This window comes from Herpailurus yagouaroundi, unplaced genomic scaffold (assembly GCF_014898765.1).
Source record: "Herpailurus yagouaroundi ecotype Mexico unplaced genomic scaffold, PumYag 162, whole genome shotgun sequence".
Lineage (NCBI taxonomy): Eukaryota > Metazoa > Chordata > Mammalia > Carnivora > Felidae > Herpailurus > Herpailurus yagouaroundi.
Genome location: NW_024412403.1, coordinates 29,607,431 through 29,631,641, shown reverse-complemented (window position 1 = coordinate 29,631,641; position 24,211 = coordinate 29,607,431). Strand labels below are relative to the sequence as shown.

The following is a 24,211-nucleotide window of genomic DNA, read 5'->3' as shown; positions in this document are numbered from 1 at the left end:
ACTTTCCGTAACTTTGTTACAGTTAATGGAAGGCATGCTATGCTTCTTATAAGAATTTGTTCCAAGTCTTTGTGTATAATTAATGGCTTGTCTACATATTTTTTCAATAAAACTATTCATACAGAATGTTAAGTAGGCATTTTCAATACCAGAATGAATGTATCTTTGTGAAGATACCATTTATCTACCATAACATCCAAAGCATAATGAGGAGACTTTGATACACTGCAGATTTAGAATGGACTTGGAAAACAAAACCCCAAGATACTGTCTTGTCAGCACAAAGTAAATAAATTCATCACAGGAAGTTGAGGTTTAAATTCACAAACTTGTCAGCAATGAAATTAAAGTGATTTTTTTACAAGTTTCTTGACTTTGTATTATATGGGTTAGAGAATTTGCTTTCCAATCAGGCAATTGATGCATATAAAACTTGAAATTGAGAGTTCTGCCTTTTAATTAGATAAACTATAAAAAAAACCCAAGAATAATTGAAACAGCAACTGAAAATCAAAGAACAAGTTATTTTATTTTTTTAAAACACATCTAGATTTTTATAGCAATGGGGTAGAAATTCAGCTATTCACTAAATTTAACTTCTGATTTTATATTTTGACAAAATCATCAAAATATGAAAATAAAATTTACCATTCTGATATGCCAGCAAGTAAGAGTTGTTCTTTAATCACATTTTCTGATGGAAATATAGAAACAAAGAATCCTAAAGTAGATAACTAGTAATTGGAAATACAGAAATCATATATAATCCCTGAAACAAAATTAGCTTTTTACATGGTATGCTTCAGCAAGGAAAGCATGCTATCTGGAGACCAAGTCACCTTTTCCCAACAGTTCTTAAATTTCTCTGAGGAATTGCATTTTTTAATTCTGCAGTTATATACCTGCCTCCCAAATTATGAAAAACAAAGTGTTAAGGTTGAAAGATAAATTATCACCCAAAGGATACAAAAATACTAATTCAAAGGGACACATGCACCCCAATGTGTATAGCAGCATTATCAACAAGAGCCAAGTTATGGAAACAGCCCAAGTATGCATCAACTGGTGAATGGAAAAAGGAGAGGTGGTACACACACACACACACACACACACACACACACACACACACTGTAATATTACTCAACAATAAAAAAGGAGGGAATCTTGCCATTTGCAACAGCCTGCATGGGGATAGAGAGTGTTATGCTAAGGGAAATAAGTCAGTCAGAGAAAGACACATACATGTTATTTCACTCATATGTGGAGTTGAAGAAACAAAACAAATGAGTATGGGGAAAAAATAGAGAGGCACACCGAGAGAAAAAGACTCTTAACCATAGAGAACAACTGATCGTTACCAGAAGGGATATGGTTGGGGGGATGGGTTAAATGGGTGATGGGGATTAAGGAGGGGACTTGCTGTGATGAGCACTGGGTGTTGTATGGACGCGGTGAATCACTATGTTGTACACCTGAAACTAATATTACACTGTATGTTTACCAACTGGAATTTAAACAAAAACTTTTTTAAAAACTTTAAAAAACAAGCAAAAAAAATACCTAAACAATAAAAGCTAAATATTTACCTGTGAATCATAAATTCTGAACCTTTTAAATTACAAGTATATATAGAAAGGAGATTCTTCTACAGGGATCCAAGGTGAGAACTGCAAAGTTTTGTCAAAATCTGTATGTAAGCTTTTTGTTTGTTTAAGGGTTATTGAGATTAATATGTGTTCAGAGATATCTGTGACCTAGTGAAAATCAAAAAACGTTTTCAACTTTGTGCTGGAGCTGGCTTGCACTATACCAGCCTGTGGGAGCCGATTATTAAATTTTCAGCAATTTTGTGAGCTGATTGTGAAACTGCTGGTAGCTTGAAATTGGTCATGGTGATTGTATTCACACCATAGAAATGGAAAAATGCTACAAATCAGGCTTTTCTCCCTTCCTCGCTCTCCTCTCCTAGTCAGTATGCCAGGAAAATTACTCTTTGTTTTCACAAGACAAAAAAGGCCTATTATGAATAAGGGTAAATTATTTACTTTTTTGTTTTTACACTTTTCCGTGTCCACTGCTTAATAGTGTTTTAATAATATATAATTGAATTTAACATTAACATTTAAATGTCATTAATAGCAAATCTTTTTGGGTAGCAAATTCCTCGGTGGAGGAATACAAACATTGCACCAGATATAGAATGATAACACAGAATGATTTTATTAAATAATAAATCTTGAAAATTTAAGATTTTTTCCTAGGAATTTATACATAACTTATAAGCAAATATCTCAAATAAAGTAAAAATTTTTTGAATTATAAATTTTCCACTCACCAAGCTGCTGAGACATTTTACTTTCTGGTATTTTAAAATGAAAACAAAACATAAGACTGTGTCGATGAAGCAAGTGAAAATCAAAAGGGTACAGACTTTTGCAAGTAACATGTGCTAAAAATAAAATGAAAAAGTTTGAAGTCTTAAAAACAAATCTGTAAGAGAACTAAATGCCTAGGAAGATATAACCCCAGTAAATTATGAAAAGCTATGGAAAAAAGGAAGTAACAAACAAAGTAAAAATCCCTGATAAAGCCAAAAAAAATTGGATGGCAGTCAAAAAAAAACTGGAAGGAAAAAAATAAACCTTATAACAAGGCAGAACTTTGGAAATGCATCCCCTGGAGACATATAATAGAGCTGTGAATTTAGTGGAGGTGGTGGATAGGCAATGCTGGGTGACTAAGGACTGTTAACATAATTAAAAAGATGGGGAATTTCTGTAGCTGAAGATAAAAACCCTGAAATATATTATGATGTAGTCAAATGAATGTCTTTTCTTTATGCACCTATTTCTCAAGAGCTGATAATACAAAGGAAAAATTTAGTGCATAAAATTCAAAGTTTCCATTTGTATACTAATCTATCAAATATTTTACAGCAATTAGACTAGAGAGCCACCAAAACAGAATAGATCTGCAGAGCTCCCACTTTGCAATAGCTGTGCGGAAATCTTGATACTTTCCCAGGGTGTAACCAAAGTCAGAGTCTATGTGATACCGTATGAAACAACCAGGGAAGATTTTCTTTTTTAAAATTTGAACTATAGATAGATAGATAGATCGATAGATAGATAGATAGATAGATAGATACATAGATAGATCTTTTTGAGTTTTTTTTTCTAAAATTCCATGCAGAATATGAGTTTTAACTAGATTTGTCGTTATAAAATGAAATGAAACCGAAATCACCAGCCAACATCAATAGTAGCATTGTTTTCACAGAGCATGTACATTTGTATAAAGTTACTTTATGTGGAGTCATTTTGATATTTAAATTGAAACTTTTAGTATTTTCAGAATTTTTTAGAGATTTTGATGAATAAATTCCTCAAAGGTTTTTATTAACAAATTACTGTTAAAGAATTTACACATTATAAAATATTGCTGAACATACTGACAGATTTGAGTTTTTCTTTAACAGAATTGACATTTTATCAAAATAATAAAATTTTTGAAGTTTATTTTCTATGCCCTCAACCTTCTCTTTCTGAACTCTTTTCTCCTCTGGGATATAAAAATTTTCCTAATTTCAGACATCTGGGAAAGCTATCAGTTCTCTTGTCCCTTCCCGCTCATATAGATTTATAATTGCTATATGATTATTTCCAAAGTTGCATTTGACCAATGACATATGTTATAAATTAAATGCTCTTAAGATAATGTGCCAGTTAAACTTTTCATATATAATTACTGAGTGAGGATATTTGTTCATTGACCCTTAAAGTCTCAAACACTAGTAAGCTCTCTGGATTGACTGATTTGGGTCCAGATGAAAATGCTGAAGTTCTATATTTCAAGGGGCTCATAGTACTAAAAGTGTCTGTTTCCTCAGTCAGCAGTTTCATCCAGGATCTGGTTCTCTACTGGGCCCCCCCATTCCAAATGCACAGATTTTGAGCCCCAGCGCTGGAAACTGACTCCATGGGTTTGGACCTAAGCTATATTATAGTAAGAAATTAGCTTTACGTCCATTCTCTTTTTCTTCATTTGTGAAGTATCACCAGAGATGTATATAGATAGGGGCCAGGTAGTTAATGTGTAATAATAGAGAAAAGGCAGACTAGGTGAGTGCAGACATAGTAAAGTGGATATAAATAGTTTTAGGAGTTATGAAAGTTCTCTTGTGGTTGATTCCATTGTTCTCAGAGAAGTAGCAACCAAAAAGAGACTGATTTCTGGGGAAGTGTTGGAGGTCTATAAAATGGGAGAAGATGCAAAACTGCTATCTAGACAAATTAGCTGGTGAATGGACTGGGACATATGCAGTACTGATTGATTAATAGGCAGTGTTAAGATTTGCAGTACAAATTTGCAGTGGGAGAAGACTGTATGTTTTGTGATTTGTTTCATATATCCAGTTGCTCAGGAATAAATGATGATTAAATGGAAATTTGGACCTAGCCAGGATTATTTTCTAAGCTGATTCAACAAAGTGAAAAGGAAATGAGGACATTGAAGCTACATGCAAGGGAATGATTGACCATGGAATTTAGGCAGGAAACAGGCTAAGAGAGGACCTCGAAAGAATATGGTTCAATGTTAACATGATAAGAAAATAATAGAGGCCCCAGATTGACAAAAGGTTTTAAAGTCAGAGTATGGGAGGAAATGATGAAAGGAGATCAGAGAATGGGGTACATGAGATTATGGGCCCAGAGGAGTTGCTGTTCTAAATAATGACAAGATCTTGGCCATTCAGGAAGTGTGGTCTGTAGACCAGCAGCATCAGCACCACCTAGAAAATCGCTAGAATTGCATAGTCTCAGGCTCTACCCCAGATTTACTGATTCAGAAACTCCAAGGACACATCCCAGTAATCTTTATTTTTACACAACTTGAGACAATTATGATGTACACAGTAATTAGGTCTAGGATGTATCCCGTAGAGAAGAGTGAACAGGTAGGGTAGTGTGATAATGTGATAGAAGAAATATATATCTGGTCTTTGCCCCAGACCTTGGCACAGAGCTCCTAAAACCACTTAATTGCAAGCGCGATAAGCATCTTTTGTTATTCATAATAGCTCCCTTTTAACTGAATCTGAGTTTATGCTCATGAGATGACTAGGGTGGCTGGGGGCCCCTAGATAGTCTCAGGGTGGTTGCCGTTCACCAGAAAGACCTAGACAGGATTAAAGGTTGGAATTTTCATTCCCGCTTTCTGGGGATGGCAGAAGGGCTGCAGATGAAATCATTAGCCATTGGCAATTAACCCAATCAATTACACCTACGTAGTAAAAATGATAAAACCTCTGGGAAAAAGAAAAATGAGAATTTGGGGAGCTTCTGGGTTGGTGAACACAACCAGGCACTGGTAGGGTGACACAACCAGCCTGGGTGCTGGGTATTATCAAACCTACACCAGAAGCTGTAGGAACTCTGATTTATAATTGGTGGGTGGTGGGTCACAAGTACTGGAGGCCCAAACTTGTGACTGGTATCTGGTGAGATTGTCCTTAACTTGTGGAATAGGACACTGATGGAAACAGTTTCAAAACTGAATTGAATTGTAAGACACCCAGTTGATATATAAAGAGTGGAGATCTGGTTAGTGTTGTAGGGGCCCAGGGCAGACTGCCCCCAAATGTACCACAATGGCATATAGATTATTTTGAATTGAAGCTACTTGGGAAGGAACCCAGACAAGGACACTCAGACCCTCACCGTCTGCTAGAATGTGGGAAACAAATCTCCCATATGAAAATACCACCTTACTTGTACTAAGTGAAAAGACACCTTTAGCACCAAAGTGACATTAAAGTTAATTAGGCTATAGAAATGAACCTTGTGACTTTTTTACTAATCTACTACCTCAGCCCAAATTCCACTTAGAACTCCTTACTAATTGAAGTTCCCAAACACCTGTTTTCCTTATCGTGTAAATTCCTCACAAACTTATTATTCCTGTCTAAAATGTATAAAAACTGATTCTTTTGACAGTTTTTGCTGCATCCCAAAGGTTTTGGACCATTGTGCTTTGATTTTCATTTGTTTCCATGTATTGTTTTATTTCTTCTTTGATTTCCTGATAAACCCATTCATTGTATAGTAGCATGTTGCTTAACCTCCATATATTTGTGGTCTTTCCAGGTTTTTTCTTGTGGTTGATTTCTAGTTTCATAGCATTGTGGTCAGAAAAGATTCATGATATGACTTTAATTTTTTTGTATTTGTTGGGGCCAGTTGTGTGACCTAATATGTGATCTATTCTGGAGAATATTCTATGTGCACTTGGAAAAAAATGTGTATTCTACTGTTTTAGGATGGAATGTTCTGAATATAAATGTCCATCTGGTCCAATGTGTCATTCAAAGCCATTGTTTCTTTGTTTATCTTCTGTTTAGATGATCTGTCCATTGATGTCAATTAATCTTCAACAACGCAAGGAAGAATGTCCAATAGAAAAAAGACAGTCTCTAAAACAAATGACATTGGAAAAACTGGACAGCAACATACATAAGGATAAAACTGCACCACTTTCTTACATCATACACAAAAACAAATTTAAAATGAATTAAAGACCTAAATGTGAGACCTAAACCTATAAAAATCCTAGAAGAGAACACAGGCAGTACCTTCTTTGAAATAAGCCATATCAATTTCTTTCTAGATATGTCTCCAGAAACAAGGGAATCAAAAGTAAAAATAAACTATTGAGACTACATCAAAATAAAAAGCTTCTGCACAGTGAAGGAAACAACCAACAAAACTAAAAGGCGACCTATGAAATGGGAGAAGATATTTGCAAATGACATATCTGATAAAGGGTTTGTAAACAAAATCTATAAAGAATTTATAAAACTCAAAACTCAAAAAAAATCTGATTAAAAAATAAGCAGAAGACATGAATAGACATTTTTCCAAAGATGAGGGACAGATGGCCAGAACAGACACATGAAAAGATGTTCAATACCACTGATCATCAGGGAAATGCAAATCAAAACTACAATGAGATATCACTTCAAATCTTTCAGAATGGCTAAAACCAACAGCCCAAGAAACAACAGGTGTTGGTGAGGATGTGGAGAAAGGGGAATCCTCCTGACTGTTGGTGGGAATGCAAACTGCTGCAGCCACTCTGGAAAATAGTATGGCATTTCTTCAAAAGGTTAAAAACAGAACTACCCTATGATCCAGCAATTGCAGTACTAGGTATTTACCCAAATAATACAAAACTACTAATTCAAAGGGATACATCGTCCATCCCAATATTTATGGCAGCCTCATCTATAATAGCCAAATTTTGGAAACAACACAAGTGTCCATCAACTGATGAATTGATAAAGAAGAGGTATATATATAGTATACTATATATGGTATAGTATAGTATAGTATAGTATAGTATAGTATAGTATAGTATAGGTATAGTACAGGTATATATATAGTATACTATATATAGTATATATATATATATTATATATATATATATACACACACACACTATATATATATATACAATATGTATATAAAAGAATATTACTCAGCCATAAAAAAGAATGAAATCTTTCCATTTGCAATGACATAGATGGAGCTAGAGTGTATTATCCTAAGCAAAGTCAGTCAGTCAAAGAAAGACAAATACCATATGATTTCATCCATATGTGGAGTTTAAGTAACAAAAGAAACAAGTATAGTGAGGAAAGAAAGAGGAAAACCAAGAAAGAGACTCTAAACTATAGAGAATAAACTGATGGTTACCAGAAGGGAATGGGTGGGGGCATGGATTAAATAGGTGATGGGGATTAAGGAGGCATTTGCGATGAGCATCAGGTGTTGTATGGAAGCGTAGAATCCCTATATTGTACACCTAAAACTAGTATTACAATATATGTTAACTAACTTGGGAATTTAAATAAAAACCTAAAAATAAACAAACAAACAAACTGAAAAGTTACTACCTTAAGTCATGCCCATTTTGGATCTCTCCAGAAATGGAAATTGGAAAACAGTAGGAAGAAGCTTTGACAGAAAATCTGTCTTTATTCTCAGGAGGAAGTACAGGCAACTATACTACACAAAAGTTTAGAAGAACTTTTATAATTATTTGCTGTCATATTTTATAAACAGAACTGCCTGGAATTCTCTGTTAAACTAGAATCTTCTGTTAAACATCATTTTCAGACTATTTAGACAAGATCTTTGTTGTTGAAAATCTTAGTCTTCCTTTGATAATTCAGTTTTCAGAGGCTGAAATTGATTCATGTAACTCTTATTAAATGTAACTGTGCATATGATTTGGGAATCATGAGGGAGATTTTTGGTCAGGTATTCCTAGCAGCCTTGTATTACATCACATATATCCTAGCTACTCATGTCATTACTTTTAAATCTAGTATTGAGTTGAGGTTTTGCTACCTATTTTAACTGCAAAGGATAAAGGTAATTCATTTCTCCGATTGAAAAATTTGGTTCCTTGGGAGCAGAAGCGTCTAGTTTCTCTCTTCTCTGTTCAGTATGAAAATACAAAAGCATGTGAACTTTGGATTATGACAGCCCTGAGTTCTGCTGTGGTTTCTTCCTCTTATAAGCTACAAAATCTACAGCAAGTTATGAACTCTTTCAGAGCATGAAAGCAATTACATTAGTTGGAAAAATGAGTGTGATAAATAGAAGAAAAGGTACCAGTACAATTTCTGGAACATAGTCAAATTGTATAAATGTTAGCTTTCTTCCTTTACGATTCAACATCTAATGATTCTGCGCCCAGTCCTGATATGTGAGGCTTTTCCCCCAACACCAAGCAATTCTCTGATACCAGCTGAGTGTCCTACAATTTCACTCAATTCTGACACTATCTACCTGGATATTTACCTATCAGTCCCACCAGGCTGCCCCCCCCCCCCCCGCCAACTTCAGATGCCAATCTCAAGCCACCTATGCTTCTACCTAGGCTATTAATCGAAAGTTCCCACAACCCCCTACTCAGGATCACTTAATTTGCTAGAGCAGCTCACAGAACTCAGGAAACCAATTTATCCCCTTAACTACAGGTTTATTACAAAGGATTAAAGGATACAAATCAACAGCCAGAAAAAAAAAAAAGCAAAGGATGCAGAGGGTAAGGTATGGGAAAACATGTGGAGCTTCTACGCCCTGAGTGCACTATTCTCCCCAAATCACCACTTGTTAAGCAGCCCAGAAGCTCTATGAATCCCATCCATTGGAGTTAGTGGAGGCTTCATTATGTAGGCATGATTGATTAAATCACTGACCGTTGGTGACTGATTCTACCTCACTAAAAATGAAGGAAAGGGACTATTCATGGTGGTTTCCCCTGCCTGCCGGCAACCCCAACCCCACATCTTTAGGGGATTCCCAAAAGTCACCTCATTAGCAAACTCAGGTATAGTTGAAAGGTACTTACTATGAATAAGACAGCATTCATCTCACCTTTATAGCTCTGAAGCAATTTCAGGGACAGAGGACAAGAGACTAAATATGACAAAAAAATGCTCTCATGGATCTTACTGCTCAGGAAATTCCAAGGGTTTTGGGAGCTATAGGCCAGGAACCATGAACAAAGACCATAAGTCACAATGTCACTACCATCTAAATAGAAGCCAGCTGGCAATTGCAAGACACTAGTATGAAAATAAAAGTTTGCTGATGAGTCTTCAATTACTGAGACCATACTTTATAGGAAGCAAAATTAGTGAACATTTTCTCCCCACACTCACACAAACTAGGAGACAGACAGACAGTGTTCCCGCCCAGATAGAGATAGTATTCTGTGTACACTTAAGAAGAATGTGAGACAATGGTTTTATTATCAGGTGCTGTCCTTTTACTGGCAATAACATCTGAAGAACTCAAGGGCATATGAAATAGACCTTAAATGGACTTAAGGACTGGGAAATTTTCATAAGTGTGTTTTATGTCTTCTCTGGAAATCTGGGAACCAATAAAATCACTTTGATCATTCATTATGTTCTTTCCAAGTGAAACTATTTATGTTTTAAAATTTATAGATATGCATTATAATTATTAATGCAAAAGCATAGCATATTTCTTGTGAATCTATGAAAACTAGCTATATAACAAGGGAAATGGAATTTTGAGCTATCTTAAAGGTAGGTTACATAATTTGACAAAAGTTTATGAATTCCTTTCCCTACTATATATATATAGTATATATATATATTATAATTTATATATATAATATTTATATTCCCTACTATATATATATATATAAGTATATATATCCCAAATAAATGACTGAAAGTAAGTGATCTCCTTAAAGAACTAGACTGTGAAATAGGTTTTTATTTCCATACAAACTGTAGTACTGTTGTTCTGTAATTAAAAAGAAAGCACTTAAAAATGAGAATAAAGATGTAGCTTATTAGCACCTTATTTTGTGGATCAGACCTGCAAAATTAAATCTCTCTTAGGGACAGATTGAAGTTAGTTGTGTATATGGAGCATAAATTGATAGTATACATATTTTCCTCTGCTTAAATAGAAATGTGTAATTTGCACCTCAAAACCCTATTATAAATTAGCTGTGTCCTAAGCAGTTATTCGTAAGTGTTAAATTTATTCTCATTAATTATCAAATAGGCCCTTGGCTTATTACAATGAGATGTTCCTATGATCCAAAGTTGAACAATATAGACAGATTTAAGAATCTTCAATTCCTTGGAAAATCAGGGATAATAAGGGCAATATTTACAGAATACTATTTCTACTCAAACATATTTTGACTTACAACAAGCTTTATCAATGTTAACGACACAAGTGTTTCTGACTAGTAGCAAGAGCCATTATAGTTATGTACAATTATCCAGAGGTGAATTAAACATCTAGATGGAAAGAACTCAAGGGTTATAAGAATAAATATTATATCAGGCATTTAAAAAAATTTAACATTTATTTATTTTTGAGACACAGAGCATGAGCAGGGGAGGGTCAAAGAGAGAGAGAGAGAGGGAGACACAGAATTCAAAGCAGGCTCTAGGTGCTGAGCTGTTAGCACAGAGCCCGATGTGGGGCTGGAACCCACCAACTGTGAGATCATGACCTGAGCTGAAGTCGAACACTTAAATGACTGAGCCACCCAGGTGTCCCTCTATCAGGCATTTTTTAGGCATCTTTTGATACATTGCTATACTTGAGTATTTTTGTGACAAAAAAACATAACCTGAGTAGCTTGAATATCTATGTTATCAAAGGAAAAAATATTCAAAGCATGATTTTATAAATACAGCATATGTGTAAATCAAAAGCATAAAACCTCTACATTTAAAATTGTCTTTAATAAAAAAAATGAAAGTAAGCAATTGGACAGCCAGTTATGGGCATTATCATAAGACTACCCTGGTAACCAAGTACCAAGAGGACCTTTGGAAGTAAAAAGCCTAGTGAACCATTTGCCCCCACGAGACCATCATTGCTGCCACCAATTATTACTCAAAAAGGCAATGGTAGAGATAAAAGACTGATGCTGAATCCTATGTGTATTTAAACCAGACATTTACCTATTATTACTTAAAGTGACTTGAAAAACAATATCTAGAGGTTCAAGGGTTCGGCCTTCTAAAGAAGCTTCCAACTGAGATAGGCAGGTCTGCTGGGAGATTGTTATTGTTTGTGTTTAAGGCAGTTGACTCTTTAAGTATCTTGAAAGTGATACACATTATTGAGGGACAGAAGTTGTCCAATTTCTGGACTATTCTGGATTTTATATTTTACGGTTGAAATACCAAAATTGGCTTATTATTATGGGTGAAAACATACCAAATTAGCTTTTGTTCCAATCTCAAAAGTCCCGGCTGCTGGAGAAATGTTCTACAATTAGGAATATACATCCAAGGTTGTTGATGGTACCTTCTGATAGAACTATCCATGATGGCATATACTCATTTACTGCCTAAACCCACTTTATGAGACACTTTTAATGAAAATCAGGGTTGAGAAACTATTTTTTAATGACAAGCTACAACACAGAAAAAGAAGCATCCATTCTGGACACCTGTAAGGAATATACAGCCTCTCTTACTATATGATTCTGTTTTTAGACACAATTCTTAAATTGTTACTTCTCTTTTCTTTTCTTTTTTTTTTCAACGTTTTTATTTATTTTTGGGACAGAGAGAGACAGAGCATGAACGGGGGAGGGGCAGAGAGAGAGGGAGACACAGAATCGGAAACAGGCTCCAGGCTCTGAGCCATCAGCCCAGAGCCCGCCGCCGGGCTCGAACTCACGGACGCGAGATCGTGACCTGGCTGAAGTCGGACGCTTAACCGACTGCGCCACCCAGGCGCCCCTCTTTTATTTTCAAAAATCTGTAGGAGGACTTTGAGAAAACATCTAGATGATTCAATAAATAGGAAATAAATGTTGGCATGCCGAATTAAGTTAGTGATCCAACTAGTAAGTGGTAACTTACAAGTTAAAGTCATATAAACGGAAACAAAAGGAACCCTTGCCTAAAAATTTTTAAATGCTTGAAAATTATCCTGACTATCCTGAAACCCACACAATTTGATATATTCTACAGCCATAATTCAAAAAGATAGCTTTATATACCATATGGAATTTATATTTATACTGAGTTTAAGTAAGGAATATATTACTTGTTATCGGAGAAGGATAATAAACTCACACCAGAATTGATGTGCATGAATCACGTTAGAATATCACTGATGTAGAAATTAAACAATATGTTCAGTCCCAGAGGTGTGAAGAACATAGAAAAATTTTCAATTTGGCTATTAAATTCCTTCCCCAAAAGGTCTTTGAGTCAAGACACTTGTGTCCATTACATATCCTCAGAGTCTCAGGTGTCAAATCACATTCTGTTGCAGCTGTAAATTAACCAGACATTAAAAAAGAAACAGTCAAAGATCTAGATAGGTAGTAAGGGTGAGGGAAGTTCACCTGCAGGTGGGTTGGTCCTGACAGGGGTAGGTAGTATGCCAAATGATAGACAGGTCACCAGAACAAGAACAAAGCAACAAATTAGCAGAGTCCCAGTTATAACTGGAACCAGGTATAGGACTTGGAATCTATCCCTACTTTTCTCACTTAGCAGCTAGGGTTTTAATGTCCTAATAAGGTCAGAGAACGCCCTTGATTTGTTTGTTTGATTTAGTTCTTGCATAGTTTAGGACTATGCCTTCAACTTAGCTATTTGTTGAATAATTGATGATGACTAAAATCTGTCCACAGGTCAGTGTAGTACTAAGGAGGGACTTCAGCTATTAAGGTACCTATTAGAAGTCTTACTTTTTAAAAAGCCTATAATTAATTATTGATAAGTATTGCTGACAATTTCACTCTCACAAGGTAGAGAAAGCAGAAAGGTTATTTGGCCTCTTGGCTCCTCTTCCTTTGCCTTCCACAGCCCTCTCCCATGGTCCACACACAGGCAATTTTGTGGCTCTCGATATATATTGCACTTCTGATAGAACCTCTATCAGTGTATCCTCAGTGTAACCAACTTGTCCTCATGGACAATGTCCTCCAACATTTGCTCACACAGAGACAAACAGCAAGAAGTCATGCTGTAGATAAGGAGAAAGGAACATCACTTGGACTAGAACGACTATCTCCTATGCTCAAATGGATATTTCCACTGGATCTCAGCACCATTTTCCATTGATTCCATGTCCCAAATTGGCCCTGAGTTAAGTAGAGGAATAAAGAATAGGAAACTGTTTATCTCCAAATTCCCTAATCTAAGTACCAAGCCAAGAAAGTTAAACGCTCAACTCATCATCCTTTGTTTCTTCATCTTAAGGTACTTGATGGTGTTGGAAGCTCGACTCAAAACAACCCACAGTGCAAAATTGTTAGCAACCAACCCTCTCTCTCCTTGTTGAGTTACATCTCAAGGGAACCTCCTAGCAGGTCAGCTTTCAGCCCACCTGCCCAATCATGCATCTCAGTAGAGTCCTCATCAGAGTCAACTTCAGTTATAACCAACAAGACCATACGAGAGACTGGAGTTTCTGACTACCTGACTTGCTGCCATCATGTGCCTGAAAAAAGGAATCTGGCATATAAAAAAGATGATATGTAGGCAAATCTTTTTTTTTTCAAGCTTCAAATTTATATCATCAGGGCCAGAAACCTGTGATAGAGCTAGGCTTACTTTTAAAGAAGCTAAAAATACTTGAAGACAACAGTGGTAATTAATTTTACACAGGAATGTTTTTTTATTTATATATGAAATTTATTGTCAAATTGGTTTCCATACAACACCCAGTGCTCATCCCAAAAGGTGCCCTCCTCAATACCCATCACCCACCCTCTCCTCCCTCCCACCCCCCATCAACCTTTAGTTTGTTCTCAGTTCTCAACAGTCTCTTATGCTTTGGTTCTCTCCCACTCTAATAACCCAGTGAAGAAATGGGCAGAAAACATGAATAGACACTTCTCTAAAGTACACAGGAATTTTTAATACATAGCTTCTTAATATATCTCTTTTAAATTTAGTATTTGTTTAAATATTATTTATTTTATTTATTATTTGTTATAATACTCTTTTTAATGAAGTATACTTTTTTAATAAAAAGAGAGTGGAAAATATAATATTGATATCATCTAAGCTGTAGAAAAACCATCTGTATGTCCCACAAGCCTCCATCATCCATCTGGCAGCCATTTACCCAAACTGAAAATCCAAATACCAAAAAAAGTAAATAATATTTGTGTTGTTCTGGACTTGCAAGCTTTCAAGCTCAAATCTATAAAATAAGGAGAAACCTCCTAATTATTCTTAATTTGCTCTATGGAGTTGAAACAGATGGATTATAAAGATGATTCCATGATAAACAACTAAATGTGGTTACTACCTTCTGTGCTTTCTTGGTTCATATTTTTATTGTTTTTTTTATAAGCAGATAATACTTTCTTTTCTGTAGCAATACAAAATTTGTAGCTGCATTGGAAATGTCATAGTTATTTCTTTCCTTACTGTAGGTGTCTATTTTAAAAAGGTAGAGAAAACAAACAAGAAAGTCTGGTGTTGGAAAGGATAAAGAAAAATAAAGCTTGAAAATGAAGGAAAGTGAGAGTTATTTGAAAACAAAAATTCTTAAGAGATTGGGGAGCTAGTTACTTAATTAGATGAAGGTTCTTTTCTAATTTTTCCTGCTTGTTCGTCTCTTGGATGACACTTATTGATAGCAGAAAATATATAAGGAATTAGAAAGAAAATACACAGGTGTAACGAGACTGACCATTTCATGAAGATGTTACTAAAGATGCACCTTTTCCAAGAATAGTCAACCTGGCATAATGTCTGTGTGCAGTGTGAAGAAAAGTTAACACACATTGTTGGATGGGTGATCAAATCGTGATTCCCAGAATAGAATCAGACACTGATTCATTTTCCTCTTGAGATTCCATAATCTTAGCATCTAAAATTGAAAATTCAGAGGAAGTTTAAGACCCATAACTTTTCCCAAAATTAAAAATCATCAGGAGTCTATTATTGCAGGTAAATATGTTTTGTTTCACTGTTAGTACTAAGGAATATCATAGATTTAAACAGTGCTTATACAGTTAATATAATCTAATATGGCATGTATTATGTGATGTTGTAAAAAATGCTTTTCTAACATTAAAATTGATCTTTAAAGTAATTATTACGAGATAATTTTGCAGGTAAAAGGAAAGAAATGATATTGTGGGGTAAGGCAAAATGTTTCTGTTCAACTTACATGATCCTGAATGAAATCATTATCTCAAAGAGATAGGTGTACTCCCATAAGTACAAGAAAAAAGAAAAAAATAAAGGATGAAAAGAAACCATTCTCAAAATAATTTGACAAAGGTTTATTTATAAAAGACTACTTACAAAGGTATTGGGGATAGGATTATATAAACCACAGTGAGTAGCCCTGCAACTCTGGGTTAGTAGCAGCAGAGAAAATCATGGAGGAGAAACCATCTTAACAGGAGAAGGGTCTCCCATGCTTTGGCTCTCTCCCACTCTAACCTCTTTTTTTTTCCCCCCCTTCCCCTCCCCCACAGGTTTCTGTTAAGATTCTCAGGATCCACATAAAAGTGAAAACATATGGTATCTGTCCCTCTCTGTATGGCTTATTTCACTTAGCATAACACTCTCCAGTTCCATCCACCAATATGACAATAAATTTCATATATTAAAAAAATAAATAAAATAAAAAATAAACATAAAAAAAATTTAAAAAACAAAGAGGAGAAGGGAACACTGAACTTCTTATGAGAGACACAGATTGGCCAGGAAGACCTACTAGGGAGCGATCTTGGGGAATGATCCCTGACCCTTCTCTCTTCCTTCCCTCTAAACTCTTCTTTTTGTATTTTTTTAATGTTTATTTATTTTTGAAAGAGACAGAGCCAGAGTATGAGTGGGGCAGAGAGAAAGGGAGACAGAATCCAGAGCAGGCTCCCGGCTCTGAGCAAGCTGTCAGCACAGAGCCCGACACGGATCTTGAAGAGATTATGACCCTAACCAAAGTCAGACACTCAACCAACTGAGCCACCCCTCCTCTAAACTCTTAAACATAAACAAAAGCCAAAGGGCAAAGTAGCCTACCGATACATTCAATTTAGGTCATTCTACTTGGACAGAAACAGGGTAAAACTGTGCAGAACTGGGGATGGAGGCAAATAGAAGATACCAATGGTATTTGCCAGTCCAGATCAATGATGTCAACAATGGGAAGGGAAGTTCCAGTATTTGACTTGTCCAATAAAACTCACACACATTACCATATTGTAGCTTTGCATTTACAATGATTCAAGATACGAGCACACACATAAAAATTGTATTACCTTCCATAGTATTTACATATGCAAATACTTTGATATAACTACATTCATTCTTTATTATACATTTATTTCAAATCATTTCTCCTTTATATTACTTTAGGCATTATATTCATTTCTTAAGGACTCAAATATGTACATTATATTTTTCACTAACATTTTAGTGTAGTGAAGGGACCATTCAAGAATGTGTTATGATTTAGAGGTATTGGATCAGAGAGAACTGAAAACCATTGGCTTAGATTTATCCTTATTCATTCTAGGGCTGAGGAAGGCCTACTAAAGAACACAGTGTCCAATTCCTGTATGAAATGGGAATTCTATTAACCAGAGAAATTGAGAATGTCTCTTATGTAAGTGACAAGTGTGTCTTCTATGGTTTATAACATTATGCACTGTCTTATTAATTAGCAATTATATAATTAAAAAGCTAGCCCCCGTAATATGAAAAACACTTGATAAGTCTTTGAAACAAAAAATATATATAGTTCCTATTTTCAAGTAATTGGCAGGCTAATAGCTGACGTTAGATAACAGGTCTTTTGAAGGACATTAAACAGAAGAGAATGAAAGAAGTTCATCTCTTTAATAGTGTCTGCAGTATGGGCTTGCTTTGCTTCCTGTTAAAGGCACATTCATATGATCTAATAATTGAGCATAAAGCAGCCTAAAGGATAGTTTATTTATTTATTTATTTATCTATCTATTTATTTATTTATTTACTTATTTATTTGCCAACCAACATAAATTACTAGATCACAGAACAACCAGCCTTTTTTCAGGAATCCTTGCTGGGAGAAGCTGTGGGCAGAGGCTAAGGGCAGTGGTAGCCCAACAGTAACTCTACCATGGAAATATCCAAATTGTCTATGTCTAAAGCCTACATTTTTTCCATCAGTCAGGTCTTACTGAATCACTTAGTGACTCATTCTTAGTGAAAGTCTACTGCCAGCCTTTTATCCTAAGTGTTCTCAAAACACTCATTTAATGGACCTTCCTGAAATTGTGCTCAGGATCAATAAGAAGCTCATTGACATTTGGAATTCACCATTTGCTTCTTTTTCAAACATGGGATACTTATCTATCTTCTGTGTTCTGACATCTCAACCCCTCTCCATGGCTCTCTCTCAAAATCACCAACATTGCTTCCAATATCATTCCTAGAAGACTTTTCTGACCAAATGTATTTATCTGACACTTGAACTTTTATAGCAATGGAAGTCTAGCTATCTCTCCCCAACTTAAATTCACAATTACACATTTTATATAATCTTTGAGGTCCTTATCATTAATACCAGAAATCTTTTATAAATCTTAGTCTTAAAAATAGGGGCGCCTGGGTGGCGCAGCCGGTTAAGCGTCCGACTTCAGCCAGGTCACGATCTCGCGGTCTGTGAGTTCGAGCCCCGCGTCGGGCTCTGGGCTGATGGCTCAGAGCCTGGAGCCTGCTTCCGATTCTGTGTCTCCCTCTCTCTCTGCGCCTCCCCCGTTCATGCTCTGTCTCTCTCTGTCCCAAAAATAAATAAACGTTGAAAAAAAAATTTAAAAAAAAATAATAATTTCTACTTGCTTCTCTGTGAGCTTACCTGCAATCTTTTACTTGTATTCTGCTATTACTAGAATTACATAATATATTGAAAGATGAATCTGTCCAATTTTCTGATTAGATTAAGTTGGAAATGGGAATATGTTTTCTTCTTTTCCTAACTAGGCAAAGATCCTGATTTTTGCATTCATACTAGAGGCAGACTAAAGCACTCAGGTTGTGAGATTGTGAGAGACTTTACACAACAAGTGGACTTTATCTGAGTAGTCCCTTTCTAAATCATGATAAAGACATATGAACATCATGGAGGAAACAAACTGATTACCTGGTAAACACTGCCTTTGTGATATCCAAAAGAAACCATGTGTTTTTGTGCTTGGGCTCACAGAGCAAGAACATGTAGCTTGCTTGGTTATCACTAGAGAAGAGTTTTGTAATTATTTATAGAATTCTAATGCATTTAAGCCAACTTTAAAGTAGCCCCCATGAGGAAAAGAACATATGGAAAGCTTATTGTTTTTAGGTTTGGCATTCCTTCGGATTAAATTTAGTACTTTAAAAAAAAAAAAAAAACTATCTCCCTTTGCAGGTCGTGTGTGATCTATATCCACTTAACTTTCTAGCTGTACATCCAGAGCTACTTTCACAGGAAGAAGTGGGAAAGAATACCCAACGGGGATTCTTTGCTTGATACTGCTCAATGAGAGCACTTTCTAAAGGAGTGTCTAACCAATGTTCTTCTGGATTCACATTATTCACCTAGGTATGTTCTGAAAATCCTATCAGTTTATGCCACTTGTAAAGACAAATGAAGAGATCACATATCTTAACATTCACAGACTTTAGATTCTGAAAAAAAAATAATAAAAATAATTCTGTGTTAAAGGTGAAAGGAGTTTTTTGTTTTTACTTATTATTTTTATCTTTGTACACAATCATATTGCTGCACTGTTGACTGCCCGCTGGGAGCAAAGTCATACCAATCACCAATACATACCCTAAAGAGACATGTTTATTACTCTTCCATGAATTCTATCTCCTATTATGCTTTAAAGATGCTACAAGGGGCGCCTGGGTAGCACAGTCGGTTAAGCGTCCGACTTCAGCCAGGTCACGATCTCGCGGTCCGTGAGTTCGAGCCCCACGTCGGGCTCTGGGCTGATGGCTCAGAGCCTGGAGCCTGTTTCCGATTCTGTGTCTCCCTCTCTCTCTGCCCCTCCCCCGTTCATGCTCTGTCTCTCTCTGTCCCAAAAATAATAAATAAACGTTAAAAAAAAACTTAAAAAAAAAAGATGCTACAAACTTGAGCCATTAATATGTAATGACATTTCCAGCAAGCCCTCAAATAACATCTTATGAGATTTCAAATGTCATGATTATGAAACAGTAAAAGAATTAAGGAAATAAAGAAAAGCACAGTATATGTATAGAAAGTATTAAAACATAAAATTTTCAATTATTAAAACAAATAATAAGAAGTGAGCTTTATTCTAAACACCAATTAAATCAGAACCACCACACAGGGAGTACAGGTGCATATTAAACCATTATACCAACAAGAACAGAAATCTCTTTCTCCTGCATGATTAAATTTAGCATTTACTAAGGAAAGCATAACACAAAATGCCTTTATAAATCCTTCCATCAACTTAAGAAATGTATACACTATTGATAAGATTTTAAGAAGTCTCTGGACAAAAAAAAAAAAGAAAAGAAAAGAAAAGAAAAGAAAAGAAAAAAGAAAAACACAAAAAATAAAATTAATATCAGTGAATAGTGAAATAAATGCATTTATTAATATTATGTTAATAATATATTGAATTCTAAACATTACATTTATTTGTTGAGCCAAAACTCACTTAACATCACCATATACAACATTGATATACTATTGAGAAAAGAGCTTACCATCTTCCAATTCTTTCTAAAGCCTTTACATGTGTTATTTCATGCAATCCTCACAATAAATTTAAGAGGTATATGCTGATTTTATAATTTTACAGAGAAGAAAATTGAGTCATATAGAGAGTAAGTTGTAATAACACTCAGGTGATCAGTGACATAGTTGATATTTGAAGTAACAGGATAGTAGAGTATGATTTAGAGAACACTGAAATGATAGTTGAAAGCATAGGCTCTGGATTGAAATTTTTAGCTCATCTTTTTAGTAGCTGTGCCTTAGTTTTATATACACATCAGTTTGTGCCTCTCTTATGAGCTGGTATTATACTGGTTTATGCTTGCAGGACACTTACAACACTACCTGGAATTTGAAAGATATTAGCCATCTTGTTCCATTTTCTTTACCTTGAGTAATTCATGGATCTGATAGAAATCAATGTGAACATGAATAAATGGTTTTAAAGGCACCAGGAAGAAATGCAAAACCATAAAAACAAGTCTACTTGGCTGGAAAATATATTTGAAAGTTCTGTTAAATTGAGACAGGGAAGGGTGAGATCACAAGGGTGAATCAGTGACTGGAAACTGATGAGGCTTGTCAGGAATATTCTGTTGGACACCCCAAGACTTAAAAAAGTTTTGACAAAGGGAAGGAGATGATTGAATAGTGTTAGGAAAAGACATTTTCTGAAGTCAGCAGGTATGATAGTTCAATAACAAGAAAAGACAAATACAGTAAAGGAAAACAATATAAAGTAATAATGTATTTGAAGTTATTTCTATAGGGTAATGAATGTAAAATCTGTTATATGTAAATTATTATGATTATAATATCATTATCACCTGGTTAATGCATGCCAGCCACATCACTTGGCCATGTGAGGCCAATTTCCCATGCCTCAGAGAATACCAATAACATCCGATCAGAGGTATCAGCAACCTCTGTCCACAGCTTAGTAGACCCTCACAGCTACTGGGTGAAATTGATTGTGTCTTCAAATGCAGTTTTCAAGACATGAAAAATGTATTGTCAGTGAGCAAAGTGTAGGTTGCTATCAACACCTCTGTTTAATGAGCCTCAGATCACATTACAATATGACTATCAATTTATCTTGTATCACATTCCAAACTTACTCCTTATTCCTGGTGCAAAAATATCTTCGTTAAAGATTGTGGCATCTAGCTGTATCTCTGCATCTTTTAAGTCTGTCTTCCACAGACTATCAGCCTCTTATTCAGTCTTCCATTTAATCCCAAATTCTGTCCCAATGCAGTTCCCAGAGTTTATTGCTAGCACTGAATCTGGTTATTGGGCTCTGTTACCCATTCCATTCCCTAAGATATAGCTTCAAGTATTTCTCCCCAAATTTCTTCACCTCTAAGCACCTAGGATCAATTTCTTATGTTCTGACTATACTTGTCCAGTGTTTCAGACATCCCCTATCACCTCGTCTACTCTTGCTTTTCATCTGCACAGAAATGTCAACTTCACTGACTCTTCCAATTGCTCTCATTTTCACTTATCCCAGGCCTTTATGGGTCCCTAAAATGTGTATATGTTCTCAGGAATTATGGTCCTATACTCTGTATATGACCACAGGTCCTATGCTAGGCATTATGGAAATAAGGATAAATACATCTCAACCCCTGCCTACAAGAAGCTAGTTTCCAGCCTAATGCACTGACAAGTAAAATGCATAACAGTAAATCTCTAGAAGTTCATGTGCATGTGCCTAATTCAGACTGGGACTATCAGGGGAAACTTTTTTTTTTTTAATTTTTTTTTCAATGTTTATTTATTTTTGGGACAGAGAGAGACAGAGCATGAACGGGGGAGGGGCAGAGAGAGAGGGAGACACAGAATCGGAAACAGGCTCCAGGCTCCAAGCCATCAGCCCAGAGCCTGACGCGGGGCTTGAACTCACGGACCGCGAGATCGTGACCTGGCTGAAGTCGGACGCTTAACCGACTGCGCCACCCAGGCGCCCCAAAACTTTTTAAAAGTGGTTATACCGCACTGTGCCCCCAATATGAAAAATAGTAGAAATAAATAAAAGTAAACTAGAGGATTATATGGGTATGCTGGGTATCTCTTCAGGCCAAGGGAGCTTAGAGATGAAAGAAGGCATGAGGGCATATAGGGAAGTTCATTAGCTCATTAAGGTTGGAGAAAACAGTATGAGAGGAAAAACAGGAAAGGCTACAGAGGAAATTAAATTGTATCACAATAGGATCTATATAATGTGCTAAGCTTTTTGGACTTCTTCCTTATGGCTGACAGGAAGACCTAGACTTAGTGGATAAGTGTGACATCCTTAGTCATGTGTCTTAGAGCACTCTTACAGCAGTGTGGAAGATGTTTAGGAAAAAAGGCAAAACTTCCAATAACATGAGATTCTAAATCAAGAATCATTAGTGGAGATGGAAAAAAGGGGTAGGCTAAGGAGTTGGAAGAGATCGGTTATGTAGAATAAGCGTGCATTAGGGTAGAGGGAATAATAAATTGAGTATGGCCTATAGTCCTTGGATAAGCCAGTGACTGCTGATAGCTTTCACGAAATATTAACAATAGCCAGAGAGATAAAGAGAAAATTATTATAGTGTTATATTTCCTTCTCAGTGGAAACCAAAGCAAAATTTATAATCAAATACTTGATATTTTAACTGACCAATACTCATTTTACTTCCTGGATTAACATATTTTACTTCCTGGATTAACATATTTTTCTGCCTAAAAAACTGCTCAACGCTTCTGGCTGGCATGTTTCTTGCTATCATACCCAGGTATTTCTGCTAATTCCACTGAGTTACAGGTTTACTAAGGGTGCCTCAGTTGTCCCTCATTGTATATACAGTATTTTCTGTTATGGTTGTCAACACAAAATTTAATTAAATATTACTAACACCAATAGTATGAGTGAAAATGTAGTTTTAAATGCTATAAAGATTAAACTGATGCCTTTTAAAAGGTTCTCACATCTTAGATGCTGAGTTTGGAGTGTGCATTTCTAATAAATGGATAGTTGGTTTTAATCATTCTGTTTCATGACTAAATAATATGGGAGTGGCTTTAATCTTATCCTAAAACTTAGAAAACAGAAGACCATAAGAAGAATGGATGGGGATTCAGAGTCTGTACAACTTTAGCATAAAACACAGCTCACCTGAGTCAAACTTTGTTATTTTATGGGGGTACACTTATCAGTCATTATTAAAAATTTAGAATTTCAAAAGCAGAACATTGCTCTGGGAAAGTTACCATTGCATATATAGAGGAATCCTCCTGAGAATAACAATTCTAATGATCTCCTTCACCAGTGGTTCCCAAATGAAAACCCATGGAGAGTCTACATAAGGACAATTTGGAAGGACATGCAAAAGAAATACATATTCCCAGCTCTCCAACCCAGAGATCTTAGAGAAAGGTCAAAATCCTTCCCAATCTATCTATATCTACATACTGTTGTCAGTGAAGGCCTTAAACTATGTTTCTTGACCACACGTAACTTGACAATTAAAATGTCTAGAAGGTAGACTCATAAATGGCACTTACATTTCACATCACATATTAAAAAGAACAAATACCATATGATTTCATTCATAAGTGGAATTTAAAAAAAAAGAACAAAAAGCAGAATCAGACCTATAAATACAGAGAACTAATTGATGGTTTCCAGAAGGGAAGGGGAATGTGGGATTGAGCAAAACAGGTGGAGGGGAGAGGGAGATACAGCCATCCAGTAATGGAATGGATAAGTCATGGGAATAAAAGTCAGTATAAAGACAGTCAGTGATACTGTAATAGTGATGGAACAGGACAGATGGTAATTACACTAGTAGTGAACACAGCATAGTGTATAAATTGTCAAATTACTAAATTGTACACTTGCAACTAATATAGGATGGTGTGTCAACTACACTTGAATAAAACAAGTCTCATGTCTT

General features: G+C 35.6%; 1 long non-coding RNA gene across 1 annotated transcript; it reads left to right on the top strand.

The window, feature by feature from the left end:
• The first annotated feature begins 1,255 nt into the window (after positions 1-1,255).
• On the top strand, positions 1,256-22,910 carry LOC121035757 (uncharacterized). Its single transcript, XR_005793051.1, has 3 exons — positions 1,256-1,435; positions 21,023-21,029; positions 22,899-22,910. It is a non-coding gene; the product is annotated as an uncharacterized LOC121035757 (long non-coding RNA).
• The last annotated feature ends 1,301 nt before the right edge of the window (positions 22,911-24,211 follow it).